The sequence below is a fragment of the Coenobita brevimanus genome, chromosome 24, assembly GCF_032717465.1.
Source record: "Coenobita brevimanus isolate Jiangsu-jjx chromosome 24, ASM3271746v2, whole genome shotgun sequence".
In the NCBI taxonomy this organism is placed as follows: domain Eukaryota; kingdom Metazoa; phylum Arthropoda; class Malacostraca; order Decapoda; family Coenobitidae; genus Coenobita; species Coenobita brevimanus.
In genome coordinates this window covers 15,830,813-15,851,271 of record NC_136977.1, presented here as the reverse complement: position 1 = coordinate 15,851,271, position 20,459 = coordinate 15,830,813, and the positions used below count along the sequence as shown (strand labels likewise).

General features: G+C 43.9%; 1 long non-coding RNA gene and 1 other non-coding gene across 3 annotated transcripts in view; both read left to right on the top strand.

The window, feature by feature from the left end:
* Positions 1 to 20,459, top strand: part of LOC145393500 (uncharacterized) — a 145,669-nt gene that overhangs the window by 2,284 nt on the left and 122,926 nt on the right. Inside the window, exon 2 of one of the 2 annotated variants that reach the window (XR_013896197.1) lies at positions 3,318 to 3,653. This is a non-coding gene — a long non-coding RNA (uncharacterized LOC145393500). Of the gene's footprint in view, positions 1 to 3,317; positions 4,646 to 20,459 lie in introns of those variants that run through there. The other variant, XR_013896196.1, reaches the window with a different exon arrangement.
* On the top strand, positions 18,594 to 18,712 carry LOC145393562 (5S ribosomal RNA). Its single transcript, XR_013896203.1, has one exon. It is a non-coding gene; the product is annotated as a 5S ribosomal RNA (ribosomal RNA).

Sequence of the window (20,459 nt, the reverse complement as noted above, 5' to 3'; positions counted from 1 at the left end):
TTAACCAGGGCACCATTGTAGGCTTCATTTTGCACCATTATTTCGCTATATGGTTACCATCTAGTGTTGCAAGTGACAGGAAACCATTTATCATTCAGTGTACAGCCATGTGGAATGGAAATAGTGATGAATGACAGGAAGGATGGGAGGAAGGACAGACAGAAAAAAAGAGCGATAGACCTATTAAAAAAAAAAAAAGAAAAAAAAAAAGGCAACACTACATTGTCCAAGAGGATGATGGGTGCCACTGGCCACTACCTAAACTTATAGCATGAAAACTTTACATCCGTTGCTCTGCTTTTCCCTTCCTCTTTATTACTCCATCCCTCTTTTCTTGCTGATTTCCTTGGTGACTCTCCTACTTTTCCTACTTCAAACATTCTTTTTTTTTCTGCTCTGCATATTTTGCATCTGATTGAATTGTCCTTGCTTCTTTGTTACCTTAGTGCCACGTAGCATCTCTCAAGGCTTGGTGCCAGCTTTTCCCATTATTCATTCATTAAGGTAATGCAGGGAATTGTGCTCATAGTATGGTAAGATAATGAAGGAAATTTTTTTATTGTCAATGATACTTGGATGCAAAGTCCGTTGGTAATCTCATTTGCAGGTGTTTGGAGACAAGCAACCTAAGGTTGCTAGGAATTTAGGCTAGGCAGCAGAAGAATATTCTCGCATCCTTAGCTGACAAGGTAAACAGCTGAAAATCTTTATAATTGCCATTTCGATATTATCCCATGTGAAATGTAGAGACTGAGATGAGATGCTGTTGACCAGAACACTGACCTACACCCGTGGTGGCATATATGACAGAAAAATTTGAACTGTCTTAAACAGATTTCAAACTTCAGCAGCAAAACATATTACCACTATGGGCAGTAAATCATATTACGTCTGAAATTCATACTGGTAACGGGAAACTGAACATGTCTAACAATACCTGTATGTAGTGAAGGAACATTGGGAATGGACTTGATTCTTGCAAGATAGCAGATAATTATTGCATGGGGAAGAGTGCAAAGAAAATGAACTAAACAGAGGATAGTGTTAATTCGAGAGATATATATATATATATATATATATATATATATATATATGTATATATATGTATATTTTATATGTATATTATATATTTTATATGTATATTTTATATGTATATTATATATTTTATATGTATATTTTATATGTATATTATATATTTTATATGTATATTTTATATGTATATTATATATTTTATATGTATATTTTATATGTATATTATATATTTTATATGTATATTTTATATATGTATATTATACATATATATTTTATATATATATATATATATATATATATATATATTATATATATATATTATATATATATATATATATAATATGGTGTGTGTGTGTATTATACAGTACAGTGTTCTTTTGAATACATAGTTTTTAAAAAGGTGATCTGGCATAATGAAGTATATCTTTGGTAGTTGTGTACAATGATAAAATTAACCCCTTCAATCGAATGGAGTTAATTCAATTTTTTGGTGATACAAGCATTAATTGAGCTTAGGCAAGTATCCTAGTGGTGAAAGACAACTATGTGAGGTTGAAGGGATTAACTAAAATGCCCTAAAATTAACTTAAAATCAGACTATGGATAAATCCCATTACAGTCCATGAGGTGGGGGGAGGGAGTGGTGCATTGGGAGTATGCCATGATGTAAATATTAATGTTTCATATTTGAATCTGCACACATGGATAATAATTATTGGTTGGGGAAGATTACAGAGAAAGTCTGATACACACAATATTGCTCTGGGTGATTTTCTTCTATTCAAGTACTCTGGATGGTAAAGGAAGCCTGACCAGATTGTAAGAGTAAGTGGAAAATTTTTCTGGATAAATTGAATTACTGTTTATTATTCTGTACGAGGAAAAATGTGGTGCACTGGGAGCATATGATGGAACTAATGTTTTATGGATTATAATCTGAATACATGACTGATAATAATAATCCTTGAGTACCAAGAAAGACTCATGAACAGATGATATTTTTTTTTTTTTTTTTTTTCTCTCTACCATAGTGCCAGACAAGTGTCACTGGGGATATATAATGGAAATATGCTTTGTGGAGTTGAATCTGTATACATTCCTGGAGCACAAAGGAGGCTGAATAATCTCTCTCTCTCTCTCTCTCCCTCTCTCTCTATTAGTAAAACTATGATATTTTTTAAACTATGATATTGTTTAATATCACTGATCATTATATGCCAAACAACTGTGACTACTGCTGTAAATCATGGAGGAAAAGTTTTTCGTAAGATTGGCAAATACAGTAAATGGTTGCACTGGTACGCTGGAACTGAAGTCTGTGAAAGTTGAGTATGGACATGTTGCTTATTAAATAAGAAAAAAAAAAAAATTGAAATGGGATTTTCTTTTTATGAGTAAGGTATGGGTTATAATAAAATATTAAGATTTACCCCTGAAAACATGGAACTGGGGCCTTTTTTTTCTTTCTTGCCAGTCTATTAAGATTTTTTGAAAATAGATATTCCTGTTCATCTTGGCATACTGTAAAATGCTGCATGTATTGTACATCTATAATATTTTTTCTGACATGCTTAAGTGGATGCTTGGAAGGCAGAACAAGCTGACTTGGGCACAGTTGCAATTTTTTTTTTTTTTTTTTTTCCAAAAAGTTCATAATAGGGTATCATTACTAATATTATTGTATGATTGTATGTGTACACTGTTTTAGAATTGTCCAAAATAAAGTTCATAGGTAATTTTACAGATGCCTTGTAGGATTATATGCATAAACAGCTAATTAAGATATGTTGACTTCAGAATTGAATACTGTGTGCTTATGGAGAGAGAACATGTGAAGGTAGAGTGACCTGAGCAGTTAGCAGTTTACTGTAACTTTGATGCTTTTGACCCTGTAACATTTTTGTGCAGGGTTTAACATTGTATATATATTGTATATTGTTTATTAATATAAAAAACTATAACATTTTCAGATTTGCCATACAAAATCAGTTCAGTTTTGAAAGTGACTGATCTTTTTATTGTACAATATTTTGTAATTTTCCTTTACTAGACTGAAATTTTTTAAATTTGGATATTGTACTAACTGCTGTAGACTATGTACTGTGTATATTTATGGATAGGTACCTACAAAATTCTGTTTAATTGGAAATAATTACAAACTTTTTTAGCCTTTATGTACATTTAAATTGTAAGTGATTTTATGTGAAATGCATCATAATTTGTGTATTTGCCATTGGAAAGATTATTTGTAATCTGACTTTTGTTCTTGTATGTGTTATTTTCAGTTGTTGAAGTTATATGGAGCACATTCCTTAAACATTGCATCTGTGAAGTACCGAGGAAGATTTGGATTTGTAGGGTCGTCGATGACAAACATGGATCGGTGACTTTCAGTCACAGTGAACTGTTTACCAGCTGGTATGGTTTTGATGTTTATATGAAATGATTGGAAATATGACATCATTCATCTTCAGATTTTGATTTCAATGAGTGCATAATCTTTAGTTCTGAAACCCTGAGAGACTACTTATGTTGAAAAAAAGGGAAAGGGGATGGTCACTGGGAATCATCAGTGGAGGATGTTGTCATCAGTCATCAGAGGAGAACAATCTTGAGCAAATGTAAAAGAGGGGCATGGTTGTTGGGAAGCATCAGTAAAGGAAACTCATCTGCAGTCATCAAAGGAAAACTAGTTGTGAGCAGTCAAGAATAAATGAACTAATGATCATCTGTTGTCATCAAAGGAAAAATGGCAATGTGCAGTCATCAAAGGAAACATAATGGTTATGTGCTGTCATCAGTAGAGGAAATGGCCTTAGCTATGCGGTCATCAGATGACGAAATCAGAGGAAAATGAAGTAATCATAATGATGGTCAGTGGAAAATGATATAATCATCTGCAGTCATCAGAGGAAAATAAAATACAGAATGGTTATTAGCAGTCATTGGTGGATCATCTGCTCTAGTGGAAAAAGGAATGATCATCTGCCGTCATTATTGGAGAAAGCAGTGGTCATCTGCACTTGTAATTGGAGAAAGAAATAATCATATAATTTCGTGTGTTGTTATCAGTAAGGCAGGAATAGTCGTGTGGTGTTATCAAAGGAAAAATTACCTTTTATCAGTGATGGAGGAAATTGCCACTTGCAATCATCAGTGGAGGAAATGGTCACTTGCAGGAATACAAACAAGGAAATGGCTATCTGCTGTCATCAGTGAAAGAGGGAGCAGTAACTTGCTCTCATCAGTGAAAGAGGGAGCAGTAGCTTGCTGTCATCATTGGAAAATATAATCATCTGTGGTCATGGAGAAAGTTATGGGCATGGTTGGCCTGTCGTCGGTGAAAAGCTGCTGGGTATCATCAAAGTTCAGAAGATGGCATCGACATCTACAGCCATCTTTTAAAAGAGAGAGGCATGCATTCATCTGTTTGGGTAGAAAATTCGGTTTCATTGATGCAATCCTCTGAGTAGAATTGTGGGTATAGTGTGATTCATTCACCAGATAATGACTGGAATGATTGTTATCAGTCAATAAAGACAAACATTGTAATCTCCAGTTCACAGAGAAGAATCTGGTATTGGTGATAATATTATAGAGTGCAATTTTAGTACCAGCGAAATTATTTTCAGTTGTGAAAGAAGGATAGCAGATGGGTATAGTTGATTGTCTTGAGAAGACAACGTGCATTCCTTACTTAACCATCAGAAGAGGGGTTAGATACAGTTATGAAGAGGACAGGCACGGTAATGTCAAGTGAAGATGTCGTATTCAGTAACGGGAGAAAGAAAATATAGAATTGGGAGAAAGAAGGGATGGGCAAGGAATGCAAGACATTGATGAGAATGTTTGGAAAAAAAAAAAAAAACTAAGATGGGGATGGTTAAGTTATCCAAATGAGAATAAGCATTGGTCATTAAAACTGGAAGATAAACATTACAGTATAATTAAACGAGAGAGAATCAAAAGAGGATTATGGGCATGGGCATCTACAGCTGTAGATATGTCTTTTGTTCCTTCACTCAGATTGGAGGATGAGCCAGGCCATCTACAGTTGTCACAAGATAATGTGTCTTTAGTTATCAGAGTGGAGTTGTGGGCATGGTCATGTACAGCTAAGAGGTAATGACAACCATCTTCACCCAACAGGGAGGAGTATGGGTAAGGGGGGGGGGGAATACAGCTGCCTTCATGAATCATAATGTAGGATGGGACATATCCTTCATTAGACAAGCAACCCAAGATCAAGGCTGTAGTGAGTCATCAGATTTTTTTCCCCGAACTAGTGAAGGAAGGAAGGGAGATAGTCCAAGAGTTGTGTTCAGAAGAGTGTGGACAGGGATGTCTCGAGCTATTGGAAGGAGAAGCAATTGGACTGGTGTTCAGTCATTGAAGGAGGAAGGTGGATGAGTGCAGTATGATCATTTAAAGCCGTGAAAGACGAGGTTGGACTTGGTTGTGTAGCCATCAAGTAAGAGGTGGATGAGTACAGTAATCAAAATAAGATGAGAGGTTGGACATTCTTATGTTATCATAGTAGCAAGAGCATGGTTTGATATAGCAAAAGAGAACAGGCATAACTTAGTCACTATGGGAGAGAAGAGGATGATTGTGGCTGTTTTTATTTATAGAAGAAAAAAGAAAAGGCATGGTTGTCTCGGCACCAAAATGGGGTTGTCTTTAGGCATTAAAGACATGGTCATATTCAGGCTCCAAAGAGGAGGATGGGCATGGTCGTCTTCAGCCACCAAAGAGGAAGATGGGCATGGTCGTCTTCAGTCACCAAAAAGTGCAGAGGATGGGCATGGTCGTCTTCAGTCACCAAAAAGTGCAGAGGATGGGCATGGTCGTCTTCAGCCATCAAAGAAAAGGGGATGGACATGGTCAACTTCAGACATCAAAGAGAAGGGGGTGGGCGTGGTCGTCCTCAGACATCAAAGAGAAGGGGATGGGCATGGTTGTCCACAGACATCAAAGAGAAGGAGATGGGCATGGTCGTCTTAAGTCCTCAAAGACAGAAGGGGATGGGTATGGTCATCTTCAGACATCAAAGAGAGAAGGGGATGGGGATGGTCATCTTCAGTCACAGAAGAGAGAAAGAAGAGGGTGAGCATGGTTGTCATCAGTCATCATAAGAAGAGGATTGGCATTGTCATTGAAGAAGAAAAAAGAGGATGGGCATGGCTGTCCAGTCATTGAAGAATAAGAATGAAGAGGATGGGCATGGTTGTCTTCAATTGTTGAAGGAAGAAGAGGATGGGCATAGTCATCTTAAGTCTTTGAAGAAGAGGATGGGCATGCCTGCCTTAAGTCATAGAAGAACAAGTGGAGGGTGAGCATTGTCTTTAGTCATCAAAGAAGAGGATGGGCACGCTTGTCTTCAGTCACTGAAGAAGAGAATGGGCATGATTGTCTTCAGTTGTTGAAGATGATGATGGGCATGATTGTCTTCAGTCATTAAAGAAGAGGATTGGCATCGCCAATTTGTCATTAAATCCCCCTGGAGAAAGGGAGGGGGGGAATACTTCCCCAGTATTCCCTGCTTGTAAGAGGCGACTTAAAGGGGACTTTGTCTTCATCTTTAGGCCTTTATTTTCCCACTATTCCCATCAGGTTAGGCAGTTGGTTTCATGACATCAATAGTTTAAGGGACTCCCTCTGACACTGACCCTTCCTCCATACCTGAGTTGAGTTTTTCAACCATCTGACCAATCAAGCCAGTTTAACAGCAGGCTACTTCATTGCCAAAGTTACTTCATCACCTAGCCGCTTTATCCATGATTAAGTTCAGTTCATTTCATTGATTGAAGAAGAGGATGGACATGGCAAGCTTCCCATATTGAAGCTGATGGGCATGGTTTTCTGTCATCAGAGATGAAGAAAAGAGGATGGGTATGGTCTCCAGCCATTGAAGAAGAGGATGGGCATGTTTCCTTCAGCCATCAAAGAAGGTGCGCATGGTCATCAAAGGAGAGGATAGGCGTGGTCATCTTCAGTTATTGGAATAAAGAAGAGGATAGGCATCAAAGAGAATGGGCATGCTTGTCTTCAGTCATGAAACAAAAGGTTGGGCATGGTTGTTATCAGTCATCGGGGGGGGGGGGAAGAAAAAGAAAAGAGGAATGGACATGGTCATCATCAGTCATTGAAGAAGAGGATGGGCATGGTTGTCTTCAGTCATTGAAGAAGAGGATGGGCATGGTCATCTTCAGTTATGGAAGAGGAAAGAAGAGGACGGGCACAGTCGTCTTCAGTCACAGAAGAGGAAAGGAGGATTGGCATGGTCTTTTTCAATCACCGAAGAGGAAAGAAGAGGACGGGCGTGGTTGTCTTCAGTCATTGAAAAGGATGGGCATGGTCCTCTTCAGTCACTGATGAGGATGGGCATGGTCCTCTTCAGTTGCTGACGAGGACGGGCATGGTCCTCTTCAGTTGCTGACGAGGACGGGCATGGTCGTCTTCAGTCGCTGACGAGGATGGGCATGGTCGTCTTCAGTCGCTGACGAGGACGGGCATGGTCGTCTTCAGTCGCTGACGAGGACGGGCATGGTCGTCTTCAGTCGCTGACGAGGACGGGCATGGTTGTCTTCAGACACTGATGAGGACAGGCATGGTCATATTCAGTCACCAATGAGGACAGGCATGGTTGTCTTCAGTCACTGATGAGGACGGGCATGGTCGTCTTCAGTTGCTGAAGAGGAAAAAAAGGGGATGGGCATGGTCATCTTCAGTCACTGAAGAGGAAAGAAAAGGATGGGCATGGTCGTAGTTCAGTCACTGAAGAAATAAGAAGAGGATGGGCATGGTTGTCTTCAGTCACTGAAGAGGATGGACATGGTCGTCTTCAATCACCGACAAGGGCGGGCATGGTCGTTTTCAGTCACTGAAGAGGATGGCATGGTCATCATCAGTCACTGACAAGGATGGGCATAGTTTTCTTCAGTCCCCGAAGAGGATGGCATTGTCATCTTCAGTCACCAACAAGGGCAATCACAGTTGTCTTCAGTCGCCAAAGAGGGATGGGCATGGTTGTCTTCAGTCACCGAAGAGGATGGGCATGGGCATGGTCATCTTCAGTTATTGAAGAGGACAGGCAAGGTAGTCTTCAGTCGCTGAAGAGGATGGCCATGGTTGTTTTCGGTCAATGAAAAGGAAAGAGGACGGGCATGGACATCTTCAGTCACTGAAGAGGAAAGAAGAGGATGGGCATCTTAGTCTTCAGTCACCAAGAGAGGACGGGAAAGGTTCTCTTCAGTCATTGAAGAGGACGAACATTATTGTCTTAAGTCATCGAAGAGGATGGGCATGGTTGTCTTCACTGAAGAGGGGTATGGTTGTCTTCGTGACCGAAGAGGATGGGCATGGTTATCTTCAGTCACCGAAGAGGATGGGCATGGTCGTCTTCAGTCACTGAAGAACAAAGAAGAGGATAGGCATGGTCATCTTCAGTCATCGAAGAGCATGGGCATGGTCATCTTAGTCATTGAAGAGGATGAGCATGGTCATCTTAGTCACCAAAGAGGATGGGCATGGTCGTCTTCAGTCACAGAAGAAAGAAGAGGATTGGCATGGTCGTCTTAGTCATCGAAGAAGAGGATGGGCATGGTCGTCTTAGTCATCGAAGAAGAGGATGGGCATGGTCGTCTTCAGTCACTGAAGAAGAAAGAAAAGGATGGCTGTGGTCATTTTCAGTCACTGAAGAAGGAAGAAGAGGATAGACGTGGTCGTCTTCAATCACCAAAGAAGAAAGAGGATGGGTGTGGTTGTCTTGGTAATTGAAGAAAGAAAAGGATGGGTGTGGTCGTCTTAAGTCACTGAAGAAACCAATGAACATGGTCATCTTCATTCACTGAAGAGGACTACATGGGCGTCTTCAGTCACCAAAGAGGAAAGAAGAGGATGGGCATGGCCATCTACAGTCACACAAGAGGACGGGAAGAGTTGTCTTCAGTCGCTGAAGAGGACAGGCATGTTCGTCTTCAGTCACTGAAGAGAACGGGCACCTTCAACTTCTGTCACTGAAGAGGACGCAAACAGTTGTCTTCAGTCGCCGAAGAGGACGGGCATGGTCGTCTTCAGTCGCCGAAGAGGACGGGCATGGTCGTCTTCAGTCGCCGAAGAGGACGGGCGTGGTCGTCTTCGGTCGCCGAAGAGGACGGGCGTGGTCGTCTTCGGTCGCCGAAGAGGACGGGCGTGGTCGTCTTCGGTCGCCGAAGAGGACGGGCGTGGTCGTCTTCGGTCGCCGAAGAGGACGGGCGTGGTCGTCTTCGGTCGCCGAAGAGGACGGGCGTGGTCGTCTTCGGTCGCCGAAGAGGACGGGCGTGGTCGTCTTCGGTCGCCGAAGAGGACGGGCGTGGTCGTCTTCGGTCGCCGAAGAGGACCGGGCGTGGTCGTCTTCGGTCGCCGAAGAGGACGGGCGTGGTCGTCTTCGGTCGCCGAAGAGGACGGGCGTGGTCGTCTTCGGTCGCCGAAGAGGACGGGCGTGGTCGTCTTCGGTCGCCGAAGAGGACGGGCGTGGTCGTCTTCGGTCGCCGAAGAGGACGGGCGTGGTCGTCTTCGGTCGCCGAAGAGGACGGGCGTGGTCGTCTTCGGTCGCCGAAGAGGACGGGCGTGGTCGTCTTCGGTCACAGAAGAGGACGGGCATGGTCATCTTCAGTTACCGAAGAAGAAAAGGATGGACTTATCTTCGGTTACCGAAGAAGAAAAGGATGGACTTATCTTCGGTTACCGAAGAAGAAAAGGATGGACTTATCTTCGGTTACCGAAGAAGAAAAGGATGGACTTATCTTCGGTTACCGAAGAAGAAAAGGATGGACTTTGTTGTCCTCAGTCTTCGAAGAAGAAAGAACAGGATGGGCATTGTCGTCGAAGAGGACGGGCGTGGTCGTCTTCGGTCACAGAAAAGGATGGGCATGGTCATCTTCAGTTACCGAAGAAGAAAAGGATGGACTTATCTTCAGTTACCGAAGAAGAAAAGGATGGACTTATCTTCGGTTACTGAAGAAGAAAAGGATGGACTTTGTTGTCCTCAGTCTTCGAAGAAGAAAGAACAGGATGGGCATTGTCGTCCTCAGTCACCGAAGAAGAAAGAACAGGATGGGCATGGTCGTCTTCAGTCACTGAAGAAGAAAGAAGAGGATGAGCATGGTTTTCAGTCACCGAAGAAGAAAGAAGAGGATGGGCATGGTCGTCTTCAGTCACTGAAGAAGAAAGAAGAGGATGGGCATGGTCGTCTTCAGTCACAGAAGAGGATGGGCATGGTCGTCTTCAGTCACTGAAGAGGATGGGCATGGTCGTCTTCAGTCACTGAAGAGGATGGGCATGGTCGTCTTCAGTCACCAAAGAAGAACAGGATGGACATGGTTGTCTTCAGTCTCCGAAGAAGAAAGAAGAGGATGGGTGTGGTCGTCTTCAGTCACTGAAGGAGAAAGAAGAGGATGGGTGTAGTCAATTAAGAAGAAAGAAAAAGATAAGCGTGGTTGTCTAAGTCACTGAAGAAAGAGGAGGATGGGTGTGGTCGTCTTAAGTCACCAAAGAAGGGAATGGACGTAGTTGTCTTCAATCACTGAAGAGGACTACATGGACGTCGTCGGTCACCAAAGAGGAAAGAAGAGGATGGGCATGGCCATCTTCAGTCACCTAAGAAGACTGGAACAGTCGTCTTCAGTCACCAAAGAGGACGGGAACAATCGTCTTCAGCCACCGAAGAGGACTTGAACAGTCTTCTTCAATCGCTGAAGAGGACAGGCGTGGTCATCTTCAGTCACCGAAGAGAAGAGGCATGGTCATCTACAGTCACTGAAGAGGAAAGAAGAGAACAGGCATGATCATCTTCATTCACAGAAAAGGAAAGACGAGGATGGGTATGGTCGTCTTCAGTCTCCAAAGAGGACGGGCATGGTCGTCTTCAGTCACCGAAGAGGACGGGCATGGTCGTCTTCAGTCACCGAAGAGGACGGGCATGGTTGTCTTCAGTCACCGAAGAGGACGGGCATGGTCGTCTTCAGTCACCGAAGAGGACGGGCATGGTCGTCTTCGGTCGCCGAAGAGGACGGGCGTGGTCGTCTTCGGTCGCCGAAGAGGACGGGCGTGGTCGTCTTCGGTCGCCGAAGAGGACGGGCGTGGTCGTCTTCGGTCGCCGAAGAGGACGGGCGTGGTCGTCTTCGGTCACAGAAGAGGACGGGCATGGTCATCTTCAGTTACCGAAGAAGAAAAGGATGGACTTATCTTCGGTTACCGAAGAAGAAAAGGATGGACTTATCTTCGGTTACCGAAGAAGAAAAGGATGGACTTATCTTCGGTTACCGAAGAAGAAAAGGATGGACTTATCTTCGGTTACCGAAGAAGAAAAGGATGGACTTATCTTCGGTTACCGAAGAAGAAAAGGATGGACTTTGTTGTCCTCAGTCTTCGAAGAAGAAAGAACAGGATGGGCATTGTCGTCGAAGAGGACGGGCGTGGTCGTCTTCGGTCACAGAAAAGGATGGGCATGGTCATCTTCAGTTACCGAAGAAGAAAAGGATGGACTTATCTTCAGTTACCGAAGAAGAAAAGGATGGACTTATCTTCGGTTACTGAAGAAGAAAAGGATGGACTTTGTTGTCCTCAGTCTTCGAAGAAGAAAGAACAGGATGGGCATTGTCGTCCTCAGTCACCGAAGAAGAAAGAACAGGATGGGCATGGTCGTCTTCAGTCACTGAAGAAGAAAGAAGAGGATGAGCATGGTTTTCAGTCACCGAAGAAGAAAGAAGAGGATGGGCATGGTCGTCTTCAGTCACTGAAGAAGAAAGAAGAGGATGGGCATGGTCGTCTTCAGTCACAGAAGAGGATGGGCATGGTCGTCTTCAGTCACTGAAGAGGATGGGCATGGTCGTCTTCAGTCACTGAAGAGGATGGGCATGGTCGTCTTCAGTCACCAAAGAAGAACAGGATGGACATGGTTGTCTTCAGTCACCGAAGAAGAAAGAAGAGGATGGGTGTGGTCGTCTGCAGTCACTGAAGGAGAAAGAAGAGGATGGGTGTAGTCAATTAAGAAGAAAGAAAAAGATAAGCGTGGTTGTCTAAGTCACTGAAGAAAGAGGAGGATGGGTGTGGTCGTCTTAAGTCACCAAAGAAGGGAATGGACGTAGTTGTCTTCAATCACTGAAGAGGACTACATGGACGTCGTCGGTCACCAAAGAGGAAAGAAGAGGATGGGCATGGCCATCTTCAGTCACCTAAGAAGACTGGAACAGTCGTCTTCAGTCACCAAAGAGGACGGGAACAATCGTCTTCAGCCACCGAAGAGGACTTGAACAGTCTTCTTCAATCGCTGAAGAGGACAGGCGTGGTCATCTTCAGTCACCGAAGAGAAGAGGCATGGTCATCTACAGTCACCGAAGAGGAAAGAAGAGAACAGGCATGATCATCTTCATTCACAGAAAAGGAAAGACGAGGATGGGTATGGTCGTCTTCAGTCACCGAAGAGGACGGGCATGGTCGTCTTCAGTCACCGAAGAGGACGGACATGGTCGTCTTCAGTCACCAAAGAGGACGGGCATGGTCGTCTTCAGTCACCGAAGAGGACGGGCATGGTCGTCTTCAGTCACCGAAGAGGACGGGCATGGTCGTCTTCAGTCACCGAAGAGGACGGGCATGGTCGTCTTCAGTCACCGAAGAGGACGGGCATGGTCGTCTTCAGTCACCGAAGAGGACGGGCATGGTCGTCTTCAGTCACCGAAGAGGACGGGCATGGTCGTCTTCAGTCACCGAAGAGGACGGGCATGGTCGTCTTCAGTCACCGAAGAGGACGGGCATGGTCGTCTTCAGTCACCGAAGAGGACGGGCATGGTCGTCTTCAGTCACCGAAGAGGACGGGCATGGTCGTCTTCAGTCACCGAAGAGGACGGGCATGGTCGTCTTCAGTCACCGAAGAGGACGGGCATGGTCGTCTTCAGTCACCGAAGAGGACGGGCATGGTCGTCTTCAGTCACCGAAGAGGACGGGCATGGTCGTCTTCAGTCACCGAAGAGGACGGGCATGGTCGTCTTCAGTCACCGAAGAGGACGGGCATGGTCGTCTTCAGTCACCGAAGAGGACGGGCATGGTCGTCTTCAGTCACCGAAGAGGACGGGCATGGTCGTCTTCAGTCACCGAAGAGGACGGGCATGGTCGTCTTCAGTCACCGAAGAGGACGGGCATGGTCGTCTTCAGTCACCGAAGAGGACGGGCATGGTCGTCTTCAGTCACCGAAGAGGACGGGCATGGTCGTCTTCAGTCACCGAAGAAGAAAGAAAAGGATGGACTTGGTTTTTCGCAGTCATCGAAGAGGAAAGAAGAGCATGGACATGGTTGTCTTCAGTCACTGGGGAATAAAGAAGAGGATGGTCATGGTTGTCTTCAGTCACTGAGGAATAAAGAAGAGGATGGTCATGGTCGTCTTCAGTTGCTGTAGAGGATGGGCAAGGTCGTCTTCAGTCACTGAAGAAGAGGTTGGACGTGGTCATCTTCAGTCACAGAAGAAGAAAGAAGAGGATGGGCATGGTTGTCTTCAGTCACCGAAGAAAAAAGTAGAGGATGGGCATGGTTGTCTTCAGTTACTGAAGAAGAAGAGGATGGACATGCTCGTCTTCAGTCACCGAAGAAGAAAGAAGAGGATGGGCATGGTTGTCTTCAGTCACTGAAGAAGAAAGGAAGAGGAGGGGCATAGTCATCTTCAATCACCGATGAAGAAAGAAGAGGATGGGCATGGTCGTCTTCAATCACCGAAGAAGAAAGAAGAGGATGGACTTGGTCATCTTCAGTCACCGAAGAAGATGGGCATGGTCGTCTTCAGTCACCGAAGAGGATGGGCATGGTGGTCTTCAGTCACCGAAGAGGATGGGCATGGTGGTCTTCAGTCACCGAAGAGGATGGGCATGGTGGTCTTCAGTCACCGAAGAGGATGGGCATGGTGGTCTTCAGTCACCGAAGAGGATGGGCATGGTGGTCTTCAGTCACCGAAGAGGATGGGGATGGTCGTCTTCAGTCACCGAAAAGGATGGGCATGGTCATCTTCAGTCACTGAAGAAGAAAGTAGAGGATGGACATGGTCGTCTTCAGTCACTGAAGAAGAAAGAAGAGGATGGGCATGGTCGTCATCAGTCACCGAAGAGGATGGGCATGGTCGTCTTCAGTCATCGAAGAAGAAAGAAGAGGATGGACTTGGTCATCTTCAGTCACCGAAGAAGAAAGAAGAGGATGGACCTTGTGTTCTTCAGTCACTGAAGAAGAAAGAAGAGGATGAGCATGATTGTCTTCAGTCACTGAAGAGGATGGGAATGGTCGTTTTCAGTCACTGAAGAGGATGGGGATGGTTGTCTTCAGTCACTGAAGAGGATGGGCATGGTTGTCTTCAGTCACTGAAGAGGATGGGCATGGTTGTCTTCAGTCACTGAAGAGGATGGGCATGGTTGTCTTCAGTCACTGAAGAGGATGGGCATGGTTGTCTTCAGTCACTGAAGTTGGATGGGCATGGTTGTCTTCAGTGTCCGAAGAGGATGGGCATGGTCGTCTTCAGCCACCGAAGAGGATGGGCATGGTCGTCTTCAGTCACCGAAGAGGATGGGCATGGTTGTCTTCAGTCACTGAAGAGGATGGGAATGGTCGTCTTCAGTGTCCGAAGAGGATGGGCGTGGTCGTCTTCAGTCACCGAAGAGGATGGGCATGGTCGTCTTCAGTCACCGAAGAGGATGGGCATGGTCGTCTTCAGTCACCGAAGAGGATGGGCATGGTCGTCTTCAGTCACCGAAGAGGATGGGCATGGTCGTCTTCAGTCACCGAAGAGGATGGGCATGGTTGTCTTCAGTCACTGAAGAGGATGGGAATGGTCGTCTTCAGTGTCCGAAGAGGATGGGCGTGGTCGTCTTCAGTCACCGAAGAGGATGGGCATGGTCGTCTTCAGTCACCGAAGAGGATGGGCATGGTCGTCTTCAGTCACCGAAGAGGATGGGCATGGTCGTCTTCAGTCACCGAAGAGGATGGGCATGGTCGTCTTCAGTCACCGAAGAGGATGGGCATGGTTGTCTTCAGTCACTGAAGAGGATGGGAATGGTCGTCTTCAGTGTCCGAAGAGGATGGGCGTGGTCGTCTTCAGTCACCGAAGAGGATGGGCGTGGTCGTCTTCAGTCACCGAAGAGGATGGGCATGGTCGTCTTCAGTCACCGAAGAGGATGGGCATGGTCGTCTTCAGTCACCGAAGAGGATGGGCATGGTCGTCTTCAGTCACTGAAGAGGAAAAAAGACAGGCATGGTCGTCTTCAGTCACTGAAGAGGATGGGCATGTTCGTGTTCAGTCATCGAAGAGGATGGGCATGGTCGTCTTCAGTCACCGAAGAGGATGGGCATGGTCGTCTTCAGTCACCGAAGAGGATGGGCATGGTCGTTTTCAGTCACCGAAGAGGATGGGCATGGTCGTCTTCAGTCACCGAAGAGGATGGTCGTGGTTGTCTTCAGTCACTGAAGAGGAAAGAAGAGAATGGGCATGGTCGTCTTCAGTCACTGAAGAAGAAAGTAGAGGATGGGTATGGTCGTCTTCTGTCACCATAGAGGTCTGTCATGGTTGCCTTCAGTCACCTAAGAGGACAGGCATGGTCGTCTTAGTCACCGAAGAGGATGGGCATGGTCGTCTTCAGTCAACTAAGAGGAAAGAAGGGAATTTGTATGGTCGTTTTCAGTCATCGAAGAGGATGGGCATGGTTGTCCTCAGTCACCAAAGAGGATAGGCATGGTCGTCTTCAATCACCAAAGAGGACGGGCATGGTCGTCTTCAGTCACCGAAGAAGAAAGAAAAGGATGGACTTGGTCGTCCTCAGTCATCGAAGAAGAAAGAAGAGGGTGGACTTGGTCGTCTACAGTCACTGAAGAAGAAAGAAGAGGATACGTGTGGTTGTCTTCAGTCACCGAAGAAGAAAGAAGAGAATTGACGTTGTCGTCTTCAGTCACCGAAGAAGAAAGAAGAGAATTGACGTTGTCGTCTTCAGTCACCGAAGAAGAAAGAAGAGGATGGACATGGTTGTCTTAAATCACCACACAAGAAGAGGATGGATGTGATCATCATTCATTCATGGTCGTCTTCAGTCACTGAAGAAGAGCCTGGACATGATCTCATTCAGTCTTTGAAGAAAAGGGGCATGCACTTTCTTGTCATCAAAGAAGAAAGAATTGGATCGGCATGGTACTCATCAATCATTGAAGAAGAAAGAAGAGGATGGGCATGGTCGTTTTTAGTCATCTAAGAAGAAGGATGTATATCATCGTCTTCACTAGTGAATTGGATGGGCATGGTCATCCTTGAAATTATAGGCATGGTTGTATTCGGCCAACATAAAAGAGAGGTGTAGATGAGCATAGTCATCTTATTTGTCTCAGTGAGAGATGGACATGATAATTGTCGGTCAGCTGAAAAGGATGAACATGGTCTATGGTCAACGGATGAAGATCAAGCAAGGTATTCCTTTCATGTGTGTGTGAAGTCAAGATTATTGATTTGTGTTGATTTTTCTACTTGTCTTCCATTGATGACGGTAATTTTTCAAGACTTCTGTTCAAGGTAAGGTAATCTGTATCATTTCTGTTTTGGAGGTAAGTATATTTATGAGACAGGCAACTAATTATTAATCCCCTTATTCCAGTGACGTATATTTAATGTTATTTCTTCTTCCAGGTGAATTCATTCAGGTGAGGAAGGATCTCCGGCAATGGTGGTGTTAAGGCTTTATTTAACACGTATAGTTCCAGTGTCTTTCCTGAACTGAATCAAGTCATAAGGAGATTGCAGGAATATCTCAAATATATATCACTGGATTAAGGAGTAGACTATTTCACTGTGTTCATAATTGAGGTCTTGGTTTAGTATGGAACCACATTCCATATTTACATTTCATTGACCAGCATGTTACTCACCTCACTTCAGTTCCAGGAATATTTCAGTGTTTCTTCTAATAATATTTGGACCTTGATTCATTATCAAACCACATCTCATTTATACACTTCATTGACAATAGCAAGTTACTCTCTCCCTTTCATTGCAGGAGTATTTCATTGTCTCAGATAATAGACCTTGATTCACTGTCAAACCACATTTCATATTCATTTACCAAGTTACTTTCACCTCACTTCACAAATTGCAGGTCCCTTCTTATTGGCTTGAGTGTTGAGGCTGAGTGAAGCTGTCCTAGAGATGTGGCTTAGGTGGAAGAACAACTGGGAGGGGAAGGAAGCCAGGGACAGGGAGAGAGAGAGGGAGAGAGAGAGAGAGTTGGTCATCAGTATATGAAACGGGGCAGTCTACTCTTGTGGTTGGATCGTAATGGGACGAAGGTGGAGGCTTCAAAATTAGCACAAGATATCGACGTTCAGGTTCAACTTCTCTTCCAACCTTTGGACTCCAGAAAGGGTTGCAGGTTTCTGAGTATGAAGATTACCGGTTCTTCCGACCCATCTCCCAGCCGATGAAATGAGTCCTTATTCTTCGTAACACGTGAATGAGTAAATGATATGACGGACACCATATAGCTGAATATGAAGTGAAAGAAAAAAGCACTCAAACAATTTGACAATTCTCAATTAGTATTTGAAACAGGGCAGTCAACTATTGTAGTTGGTTTGGATGAAGGTGGAGGCAACAAAGTAGAACAAGATAATAAAATTCAGTTTTGACGTAAAGTTTTAACTTCTCCATAGGCCTTCAGTAGGGCTTGCGGGTTTCCGAGTATGAAGATCGTATCGCCCATAAAATCGGGATTAGAGTTTAACCAGACTTCAAAGCATGAGCCTGCGAAAAGCAACATCTTTTAACTTGTACTAGGAGCAAAAGAAAATATCTGATACGGACGTGCATGTGAATGATAAAAGCACTGCTAAAGTAATTTGTAGAATTCCTTAATTTGCAAGTGAGTTTAAAGTGGATTGAATTATACAATTATGGATAGAAAACATTTGAAAACTGGGGTGCTTTCAGTTTAAAAACAGTTTGCTGAGAAAAGACATTCCTGCACCAAATTGAAAACTACAAGTAATCCAAGTTTTCGTTTTTTAAGAGACCAGAGATTTTCTGCCCCATTCCATAATCATAGCTCTCGAGTTTAGCAAATATAATGAAGATAACTTCCCTGCATTTTTCAATATGCTTATCTCAAGTACCTTTAAGTACCGTATATCGTTGCACCGCAAGACGAAGCTGGGCATGGGGAACACAGCATCACCAAGTCTATTTTGAAAGCTACACGGGTAATCATCTTCCCCCCTCCCCGTATGAATGAAGTTGGTTAGGTCTTCGCTCCAAAACCACTGATGAAACATCCAGCTGTATCCAACTGTCTCCAACTATCTCCAGGCGATGGCACTTTGTGACTGCACTCACTTTCCCCCTAGGACAGCTTAGTTGAAACCCACAAACTTTTACACCTTCCACATTTTACCGTACTGCACTCTCACTGTGTCTGCTGATGGCAAGTTATATTATTACTGTACAGTATAAGCAACAGAATAAACAGTTAAACATATTCTTATTTTTTTATATCCTACGTATTTGTAGAAATTGTGCCAACGGCCATGCCACGTTGAGTACACCGCTTCCCATCCGATCAGCGAAGTTAAGCAACGTTGGGTCTGGTTAGTACTTGGATGGGTGACCGCCTGGGAACACCAGATGCTGTTGGCATCCCTACGTGTCAAGTGGGGTTGGTGGAGGATTAGTGCCCCTCCCTGTAAAACAATTAACTCTAAGCCCTTGGCCACCCCATTTGGGATACATGGCGTCTGGCAATGGATGGATGGATGGTGTCCATTGAACTAAATGAAGGTGATGTAGTAATAAAGGAGCTTCATGTTAACAGAGATTAATACAGTATTAGCCTGTTTAGTATGATGGCATCAGATTTAATTGTTGATAACTCGACTTTTTTTTTTTTGAGAGTGGACTGAAGGTGTTACCCTTCACTACGAGTTGCCTTCTTAAGCTGAAGTCTAAAGCAGCAAGACTGAAGAATTCTTACACCAATAAAAATAGTTGAGAAAGTATTGTGAAATCAAGTGCTTACGACATAATGGAGATCTGAATGTAGAACAAGTTTTTGCTCCAATGGGTTTCTCATAAAATCCTTTTATAGGGAAAAAAATACAAAGCATAGCTCAAACAACACTAAGCTAAATTGAAGTGATAAGGTAGCATGAAAAGAATAATCTCATTACATGACTAAGCAGGTAGGTCACAGTTTACTAAACTCTTGGTTTACTGAAGAAAATTTATATTTTAATTTTACTGGTCAAACAACGGCAAGCAACCCAACAAGAGTTCATCTACAGATATACTAGAGCTATGTCAAATCACGAATTATAAAAAAAGCAGTTAGGACTTGCACAACGTTTAGATGCCATAACTGATCGTTAACAGTACAACAAAATTTATCTTTAAAAAAAAAAATCAGCACAATAAAACCACTGTTTTCAATAAATATGACAAAATAAGAAACGCTCCACTGAAAGTAATTTACAAGCACACTATAGTCTATTTGATTGACCTGTGCAGCTGAGACGTATGAGGCAAGTTTGGGTGTGTCACGCGGCATGTACTGTAGTGCATCGTGCGGACGTGGGTACACTGTGGGTGGATATTATAGCGCAACATGCGGACGTAGGTGTACACCGTGCGTGGATGTAGTGCAACATGCGGACGTGGATGTACAACGTGGGTGGATAATTTATTTCAAACGTCACTCATCGTTTGATGAAACTTTATAATCAACTTTAATTTTCTTTGATAACAGTAAACTTATAAAGCTAATTTTGACCTCCAGCTTCGGAAATTATTCCATATTTAATCTGGCAGCTTGTATTGAAGGCAGTTTAAAAATATACATATATGCGTTAAAATAGGTGTTGATTTAAATTATCGGCGGCCAATCAGCAGCCGCGATTCAGACACACCCTACTTGGCCCATGCATCTCAGCTGCACAGGTCAATCAAATAGACTGTAGTCTCTGGGTAACGTCGAGATGTTTGCTGACTCCAGTACTAAAGTCTGACTGACCACTGCGTGGGGCAAGTAGGGTGTGTTTGATTCACGGCTGCTGATTGGCCGCCGATGATGTCACCGAAGTAAATGCAAGCATGTATTATAGTGCAACATGCAGACGTAGGTGTGCACCGTGTATGGATACTATAGTGCAACATGCGGACGTTGGTGTAAACTAGGTGGATGCAGTGCAACATGCGGACGTGGATGTACACCGTGTGTGGATAATTTACTTCAATCGTCACTCATCGTTTTATAAAACTTTATAATCAACTTTAACTTTCTTTGATAACTAAAATGCGTGACTTACAAAGCAGTGCCCCCGAAATGGAAACAGAAGAATACCATAGTGCCCCCGACAACGGGGCAAGCAAGATACAGCCCAGTATGCCC